The 9,908-nt window shown below is 40.2% G+C and overlaps 1 non-coding gene across 1 annotated transcript; it reads left to right on the top strand.

Moving 5' to 3' along the window:
* Positions 1-1,422: 1,422 nt before the first annotated feature.
* TRNAV-AAC (transfer RNA valine (anticodon AAC)) lies at positions 1,423-1,495 on the top strand. Its single transcript has one exon. It is a non-coding gene; the product is annotated as a tRNA-Val (tRNA).
* The last annotated feature ends 8,413 nt before the right edge of the window (positions 1,496-9,908 follow it).

Genomic DNA, 9,908 nt, shown 5'->3' with positions numbered 1-9,908 from the left:
TTGTGACATAGGGTACAATCTTGTAACCTTGTGCCTGTTCCCCAGTATATCTCATCCTGAAGCTTCCCTGCTCTGCGGCAAATGCTAATAGTCCCAAGAGCTCAGTCTTACAGGTCCTGGTTCCTAAAAGGCTCATTTTCTGGCACTAGAAAGGTGAAGATCAGAACAAGTTGCATAGATAAGATTAGGACACTGTAGTAGAATTTTTTTAAAAAGCCAAATCATCTGCTCCCTACTCCTCTATCTAATTGAGGTTTTCTTGCCTGGCGTTTGCAAAGAAATTGAGCTCATGGGTGAATACTTTGATTGCTAAAATGATAAAGTTTGGCTGTTGATTTCAGTTCACTAAAAGTACAAGGGCAAGAAATATACCACCACTGTGACAGTTTCTGGAAAGAAAGGGCAGCTTTGAGATTACAGAACCTGGGGCATCTGGAAAACCTCTATTTTTTTCCTGTGGAAGAGACATTGGACCAAAGGCAAGTTTTACTGGTATTGTGGTTATCACATTTGCCCAATACAGTAAAGACCCTTGGTTTGAAACTCAGTAAGATTTTTTTTTTTTTTTTTTTAAATTTGAACAGAGCTCTTTTGTTTTCTCTACTGTCCTGGACTTGAAATCGGCTTATCCAAACCCTAGAGAGGCTGACACCCGCATGCTTTCCCCTGCCACCGTTCAGGGCGTTGCCAGCTCCTCCCTCCTGCATGGTCGGCTGGGTTCCACCAGCCCCGCTAGTGTTAACAGGAGGAAGGGTCTCCCTGGTCTGCATCTCCCTGATGGATCTGGTTCTCATCCCAGTGCAGACAGCGGAAAGGGAGGGTTTTCCGCAAGGAGGTGGGCAAGTATTTCTAGAAGGAAAAGAGCTTCTTTTCTAATTAGATCACCGAATACTACACTATACTAGGTTAAGCCATTAGCCAGTCATTTATTATTTTTGTTATGGGAAGCATAATGCTCTATTTTTATAGAATTCCTTCCAATTGAGTTATCATTGAAGCTACTAGTTGGTTACAACTAAACATTAAAACAGGTACAAATTTGAAAACTAATCAGTATTTTTTAAAGTATAAAACAATGGGAAGAACATCTAAATACTAAAAATAGGTTTAAAAATTAGTTCATAGATTCATAGATGCATAAATCTTAACAAATTACCTTTCCAAAATTAATTCTATGCCTCTTCTTTATATAAGTAACTACTAGGAAATATATTTTGTTATACAAAAAAGTACAGACCAATTATTTATCAAGTGTTCCCCAACTTAAATTAGGTCATCGAGTTTTTATATTATAAATAGCAACTGTGAAAGTGTGCAATTCACCATAATAATAAAAAAAAAATTATCTGGGGGTGTGGAGGGAAAGAGGGAGAATTCAGGACTAGTCTTTTAAGTGAGAAAGAAGACCACTGTTCGCAGTAAGTTTCCGTAGTGTAGTGGTTATCACGTTCGCCTAACACGCGAAAGGTCCCCGGTTCGAAACCGGGCGGAAACAAAAACTGGTATTTTCTTTCACCGCTAATTCTACTTTTGAGTATTTTCATTTAAACCAATAGAATCTTTGCTTTTGCCGAGCACGTGAACCCTCAACTTCTGTGCTCCTTCTGTCACCCAGCAACGTGGCGCTGAATCCCGCGTCACACCATTCCCTACCCCAAGCCGAACCCTCACTTTCATCTTCCTTTTCTGATCTCCATCTGAGTGCCCCGGTGGTGGCAACCCCAATAGGCACCGGAGCCCCAGAACCCCACTTGCCTGCACCTCGCAGGTGAGACTGGCTTTCTTGGAATCCAGAGAGCAGCACTTGCGGGTTTTTCGCGGAGGAAGTTTCCTCGGGGATTTCTAAGGAACAGGGTTTCGCTTTGAGCCCGTCGGGGAATTATTGGACTTGCTCTTTTTTTGCTGAAGCACAGAGAGGAAACACTTTTTTTTTTTTTTTTTTTTTTTTTTTTGAGACGGAGTTTCCCTCTTGTTGCCCAGGCTGGAGTGCAGTGGTGCCATCTAGGCTCACTGCAACCCCCGCCTCCCGGGTTCAAGCGATTCTCCTGCCTCAGCCTCCCAAGTAGCTGGAATTACAAGCGCCCACCACCACGCTCGGCTAATTTTTGTATTTTTAGTAGAAATGGGGTTTCGCCATGCTGGCAAGGCTTGTCTTGAATTCCTGTGCTCAGGTGATCTACCCGCCTCGGCATCCCAAAGTGCTGGGATTACAGGCGTGAGGCACCTCGCCTGGCCGAAACAAAATTTTTGACGTCTCTTAAACTTTCACCATGGATTGTGCACTTGAACAAGGATATAAGAGTGTGTTTGAATTCGAACCAATCAAAATAAGTTCAGCATTTTCTCTTCTGTCCGGTTATCTATTTATTACCTCTTAGCTGCAAAATCACTTTTCCTTGCGCGGTAACAATGGAATGGAGGGGGGCCCTTTAAATATTTTCTTTCGCAGTTAGCTCAATATTACGTTTTGTCAATAGAGGGCGATGGAGAGACATTACTGGAGGAAACAATCTCGCGTGCACAATGGCCGGGCTCTCGCAGCCTGAGCAGTTTCTCTAGTAGGAACCTCCTGCAGTGCACGGTGGCCAGCAGTACTTGGGGAACCTCCTTTAGAGCATCTCTGGTAACAGACTTCCCCATGAACAGTTTTCCTTGGTAATCTAGATGGCACATGTCCTGCACCTTCCGCTGGAGCACTTTTTTCCTACCCTTCCCACCTGGATGCAGGTCTGGATCTCAGCCCTGGTGGGAAGAGAATACTTCTTTGTGTGCTCTAGCTCAGCCCTCAGCCCTAGGGGTGGTAGCTGCTTCTTATACGGGCTAGTCCTTTATTATTATTATTATTATTATTATTATTACTCTTCTTCTTCTTCCTCTTCTTCCTCTTCCTCCTCCTCCTTTTTTTCTTCTTCTTTTTCCTTTTTTTTTAGACAGTCTCCCTCTGTCGCCAGGCTGGAGGGCAGTGGCACGATCTCAGCTCACTGCAAACTTTGCCTTCCGGATTCAAGTGATTCTCCTCCCTCAGGCTCCCAAGTAGCTGGGATTACAGGTGCCCGCCACCACGCCTGGCTAATTTTTTGTGGTTTCACCATGTTGGCCAGGCTGGTCTGGAACTCCTGACCTGAGCTGATCCGCCCACCTCAGCCTCCCAAAGTGCTGGGATTACAGGCATGAGCCACAGCGCCCGGCCAAGTCCTATATTCTTTAGACTTCTCTGTACTTCTTACTAGCCAATCCCTCCTTGTTCTAATCCTCTGATGTAATTACTAATTCCCTGTAATAAACTTTCCTGCTCAAATTACTCTCTCTCTGGAGTGGACCCAGATTGATATACCTCCCTTATGTGGCTCCCTTTAACTGTTTTCTGCTGCTTCTTAGTCTAACCACCATTCTGACTGGCAAGAGCATAGATTAGTTTTGCGTGTTATTTAAATTTATATAAAGAGAATCATATAATATGTGCACTTTTTAGTTTGGCTTCTTAAGTTTAACATTTGGGCATTTTCATATTTTTGTTACAAATTTCATGTTTTAATTACAAATTGTGCTACTTACAACATTCTCTTTAGGCAAATATATTAATACATTCCTGTAGAGAATATAAATATGAGTGAAATTTTAGGTGACAGAGTTTGCATATGTTTAGTTTATTAGATATTGCCAAATAATTTTTCAGAAAGGTTGTACTATCTGAAGTTCCCTCTAATAGTATATGAGGGGAATTTAAAATGTTTGTGGAAAAATGGAATTAAAAGATAAAAAAATTATAAACTTTATTTCTCAATATAATCATCATCAAGTTCAAGACACTTTTGTAAGCAATGATATAAGCCACTTAGTCTATCCCTAAAGAATTGAGGGTCCTGGGAATTTAAACATGTCAATGCAGTGTTTTTTACATTATTAGCTAAAGAGAAATGGGTGTCCCTTATTGATTTGTTAAGATTAGGAAACAAAAGCCAGAAGGAGCCAAATCAGGACTGTAAGATGGATGCCTAATGATTTCCCTTTGAAACTCCTGCAAAATTGCCTTTGTTTAATGAAAGGAATGAGCAGGAGCGTTGTCATGGTGGAAAACTCTCTGGTGCAGCGTTACTAGGAATTTTTCTGCTACAGCTTTGACTTTCTCAAAAAACTCTAATAGTAAGCAGATATTATTGTTCTTTGGCCCTCCAGAGAGTCCACAAGCAAAATGCCTTCAGCATCCCAAAAAACTATTACCATGACCTGTGCTCTTGACTGGTTCACTTTTGCTTTGACTGGACTATTTCCGTCTCTTGGTAGCCATTGCTTTAATTTTCTTTGTCTTCAGGATTGTACTGGTAAAGCCATGTTCCAACCGCTGTGACAGTTGTTTGAAGAAACGCTTCAGGATCCCGATCCCACTTGTTTAAATTTTCCATTGAATGCTATCGTCTTGTTTACAACCAACCTGGATGCAATGGTTTGGATACCCGTCAAGTGGAATGTCTGCTCAACTTTAATTCTTAAGTCAGAATTGTGTAAGCTGAATCAATTGAGATGTCTATGATGTTGGCTATCATTTCTGCTGTTAATTGTCATTCTTTTTCAATTAGGGTATAAACAAGATGAATTTATTCCTTGCAAATTGATGCAGATAGTCTCCAGCTGTGGGTTTCATCTTCAATGTTGTCTTGTCCCTTCTTAAAATGAGCTATTCATTTGTAAACTGCTGATTTCTTTGGGGCATTGTGCCCATAAACTTTTTATAAAGCATCAATAATTTCACCATTTTTCCACCCAAGCTTTACTGTAAATTTTATGTTTGTTCTTGCCTCAATTTTAGCAGAATTTATGTTGCTCTGATAGGAGCTCTTTTCAAATTGATGTCTTAGGCTTCTTAGCAACTCAAACTAGATTCTGTTCAGATATATATATATATATATTTTTTTTTTAATATTTATTTATTTATTTATTTTTATTTTTGAGATGGAGTTTCATTCTTGTTGCCCATGCTGGAGTGCAAGGGTGCAATCTCAGCTCACTGCATCCTCCATCTCCCCGGTTCAAGCAATTCTCCTGCCTCAGCCTCCCAAGTAGGTGGGATTACAGGCATGTGCCAACTCATCCGGCTAATTTTGTATTTTTAGTAGGGACGGGGTTTCACCATGTTGGTCAGGCCAGGCTGGTCTCAAACTCCTGACCTCAGGTGATCTGCCTGACTTGGCCTTCCAAAGTGCTGAGATGACAGGCGTGAGCCACCACACCTGGCTCAGATATGTTATAAGAAGTTAATACAAGTTTATTTTGGTGCAAAAAAAATTTGAAATACGCATAGTTTTTCTTAATACTCATTTTCTATGAACTTTTTGAAGTCCCTTATTTATGAGAGTTTTTGTGTTTCTCATCTTTGCAAATGATTTTTTTTTTCTGTCTTTTTAATTTTGGTCATTCTACTGGTATGCCAGTATGGTTTCAATTTGCATTTCTTTGATGACTAATAAAGTTGAGATGCTTTTTGAATTCTAATTGCCATTTAGATGTCTTATTTTATGCAGTGTCAATTCAAGTATTTGCCAATTGTTTTATTAGACTATCTTTTTCCTAATGATTTGTAGGATTTCCTAATATAATTTAAATATAATTTCTTTTCATATACTTGAATTGTAATTCTCTTATTTACAAGCTTTGCAGCTTGGGCAAGTAAATGAACCCATTTGAGCCTGAAGGCTCCCTCTTGAAATTGATATAATAATACCTACCTAGTAGTACCACAGTGAAGGTGACACATTTCTTTCACTAATATTTATTGAGTGCCTATTATAAACTAGGCTATGTGTTAGACAGTAGGGCTTCATTGGTGAACAAGAACAGACATTGTACCTGCCTTAATAGAACTTACATTCCATTGAGGAAGAAAAACATTAATCAAGTGGCCTTACAAACTAATGTAAAACTTGCTATGAGGAGAGATACATTTTGCTATGAGTAATGCAGGTGTCACACACTTAAATGTTTAGGAAAGTCCCTAGAAAATTATTTATTGATTTGGAGTCTAGAGAATGCATTGGAGAAAAAGAGTTTTCCAAGAATAGGAAATGGCATGTAAAAAGGCCCTGTGGTAGGAGATAACCTTATAAATCAGAGGAATTAATACACTAGGGCCAGTATAGCTAGAGTACATAGAGCAAAAAAAGGTATGATTTTAAATAAGACTAGAGAAGTAGTTAAAGGTCTAGCATGCATGACATTTCAGGCCATTTTAATAATGGCCTACTCTACCCTTGGTCATCTCAGAATATACAGAATCTGAAATATGGTCTGATTTTATCTAAGGGACGGTCTATTACATTTACTTCCAAGAGTCTGAGAGAATTCATAAAATCAGAACAATCATCTAAGTCCTCTTGGTCCACTAGGAACAAAAACTACAGTCCTACTGGAATTTCAAGTCTCTGTTGCCCCCGTGGTGTTTTGAGTTTTGTCCTTTTTACCTAAAGTTATAGATGTTAAGTGAAGTAAACACTAGAGGTCATGATAATTAAAAGTAGAAAAAAATTCCCTGAATTACCTGTCTAGGGAGGTCATAGTCCCCATATTCTAGCCATATGTTAAAAATCAGAAGAAAATCAAATGTCCTTAACAGACCTATTCAGAACATTCCACCCAACAGCAGCAGAACATACATTCTTCTCAAGTGTACACAGAACATTTTCCAGGGTAGATTACATTAGGTTACAAAGCATGTCTTTAAAAAATTAAGAAGATCAAAGTTATACCAAGTTTCTTTGTCTTCTTTCCTTTTTTTTTTTTTTTTGCATACAGGATCTAGCTCTGTCACCCAGGCTGGAGTGCAGTGGCAGTCTCGGCTCACTGCAACCTCCCAGGTTCAAACAATTCTCATGCTTCAGCCTCTCCAGTAGTTGGGATTACAGGTGTGTACCACCACACCCGGCCAATTTTGGGCTTTTTTTGTTTGTTTTTTTGAGATGGAGTTTTACTCTTGTTGCCCAGGCTGGAGTACAATGGCACAAACTCAGCTCACTGCAACCTCTGCCTCCCAGGTTCAAGCAATTCTCCTGCCTTAGCCTCCCAAGTTGCTGGGATTACAGGCACCCGCCACCACACCCAGCTAATACTGTGTTTTTAGTAGAGACAGGGTTTCTCTATGTTGGTCAGGCTGGTCTGGAACTCCCGACCTCAGGTGATTTGCCTGCCTCGGCCTCCCAAAGTGCTGGGATTACAGGCATGAGCCACTGCGCCTGGCTAAACAATCTAATTTTTAAACCTCAAAAAAGTAGAAGAAAAAATTAAGTCCAAAGTTAGCAGAAGGGAGGAAATAATAAAGGTTTTTTGTTTTGTTTTGTTTTGTTTTGTTTTTTGAGACAGAGTCATGTTCTGTCACCAGGCTGGAGTGCAGTGACACGATCTCGGCTCACTGCAATCTCTGCCTCCCGGATTCAAGCAATTCTCCTGTCTCAGCCTCCTAAGTAGCTGGGACTACAGGCGCCTGCCACCACGCCTGGCTAATTTTTGTATCTTTAGTAGAGACGGGGTTTCACCATATTAGTCAGGCTGGTCTCCAACTCCTGACCTCAGGTGATCCACCCACCTAGGCCTCCCAAAATGCTGGGATTACAGGTGTGAGCCACCGCGCCTGGCCTTGCACTCATTTTATGAGGCTAGAAATACCCTGATACCAAAGACAGATACATTACCAAGAAAACTACAAGGCAGTATCCCTGGTGAACATAGATGCAAAAATCTTCAACAGAATATTAACAAACTGTATTACTGTATTCAACAGCACATTAAAAGAATCATACACCATGAACAAGTGGGATTTATCCTTTGGATGCAAAGATGCTTCACATACAAAAATCAATTAATTGGTGGCATGGCCTTATATAGAGAACACCCTAAAGACTCCATTTTTTAAACTGTCAGTTAAGTTGCAGGATATGAAATCAGCATTAAAAAGCAATTGTGTTTCTATGCACTAACAAACTAGCTGAAGAGAAAATTAGGAAGATAATCTAATACAGTGGCACCAAAAATGATAAAATACTTAGTTAAACTTAACTAAGAAAGTGAAACACTTGTGCACTGAAAACTATAAAGCATCCATCAAAAAGACACAAACAAATGGAAAGACATCCCATGGGCATAGATTGGAAGACTTAAAGTTTCCATACTACCCAAAGTGATTTACAGATTTAATACAATCTCTATCAAAATCCCACTGGCATTTGCACAGATATAGAGAAAACAATTGTAAAAGTATATGAAACTACAAAGGACCCTGAATCACTAAATGATCTTGAGAAAAAAATAAATAAATAAAGCAGGAGGCATTACACTTCTCCTGCCCTCTCTTCTGTTCCATTGGTCTCTATGTTTGTCTTTGTACCAGTATCATACTGGGGTTTTCTTTGTTGTTGTTTGGTTTGGTTTGTTGTTTTTGTTGTTGTTGTTGCTGCTGCTGCTGCTGCTATTGTTGTTTAAGACAAGGTCTTAGGCAGGGCTCAGTGGCTCACACCTGTAATTCCAGCACTTTGGGATGCTGAAGCAGGTGAATTGTTTGAGCCCAGGAGTTTGAGACTAGACTGGGCAACATGGTAAAACCCCATCTCTACAAAAATTACAGAAAATTAGCCAGGCCTGGTGGCCCACACCTGTAGTCTCAGCTACTTGGGAGGCTCAGGTGGGAGGCTTGCTTGAGCCCAGGAGGCGGAGGTTGCAGTGAGCAGAGATTGTGCAGCTGCATTCCAGGTTGGGCGACAGGGCAAACATTAGGGGAAAAGCTTCAGAACATTGGTATTGGCAATTACTTCATGGGTAAGACACCAAAAACACAGGCAAAAATAGAAAAATTGGACTATTCCAAATGAAGGAGCCTCCACACAGCAAAGGAAACAATCGAGTGAAAAGGCAGCCTATAGAATGGGAGAAAGTATTTGCAAACCATATACCTGTTAAGGAGTTAATTTCCAAAATACAGAAGGAACTGCTACAACTCAGTAGCAAAACAAACAAACAAACAAATAAACCTCTATTAATCTGATTTAAGAAGGGCTAGTAGACATTTCTCTAAAGAAGATGTGCAAATGAGCAACAAAGTTCAATGTCACTAATCATCAGAGAAATGCAAATCAACCTGTCAATAAGATTCACATCACACCTGTTAGGATAGCTATTATCAAAAAAAACAAATAACAAAAACAAAAGGCAACATGTGGAAAATTGGAACCCTTTTTTCTACACTGTAGGTGGGAATGCAAAATGATACAGTCACTGTAGAAAACAGTATGGCGGATCCTCAAAAAAATTTAAAATGTAACTACCTTTTGATCATCCTGGCTATTTATCCAAAAGAACTGAAATAAGAATCTGGAAGACACATTCCACTTCTGTATTCACTGCAACCAATGAATTCACAACTGTCAAGACATGGAGGCTGGGTTCACGGTTGCGCATGCCTGTAATCCCAGCACTTTGGGAGGCTGAGTCGGGTGGATTTCTTGAGGCCAGTCATTTGAGACCAGACTGGCCAACATGATAAAACCCCATCTCTACTAAAAATATAAAAATTAGCCAGACATAGTGGCGCATGCCTGTAATCCCAGATACTCGGGAGGCTGGGGACGAATCGCTTGAACCCAGGAGGTGGAGGTTGCAATGAGCCAAGATAGTGCCACTGCACTCCAGCCTGGCCGACAGAGCAAATCTGTCAAAAAAAAAAAAAAAAAAAAAAAAGAAGGAAGGAAGGGAGGGAGGGAGGGAGGAAAAAGTGGAAACAGGCCTGGCACAGTGGCTCACACCTATAATCCCAGGTTTTTCAAAGGCTGAGGTAGGAGATCAGGAGTTTGAGGAACAAGAGAAAGAAAAAATTTTAAGTTTTAGTTATTTGAAGTGGGTTTTATTATACATTTTGCTAGGAAGAGTAA

The sequence above is a fragment of the Macaca thibetana genome, chromosome 4 (assembly GCF_024542745.1).
Source record: "Macaca thibetana thibetana isolate TM-01 chromosome 4, ASM2454274v1, whole genome shotgun sequence".
Taxonomy (NCBI): Eukaryota; Metazoa; Chordata; class Mammalia; order Primates; family Cercopithecidae; genus Macaca; species Macaca thibetana.
This window is presented reverse-complemented; position numbering and strand designations above follow the sequence as displayed.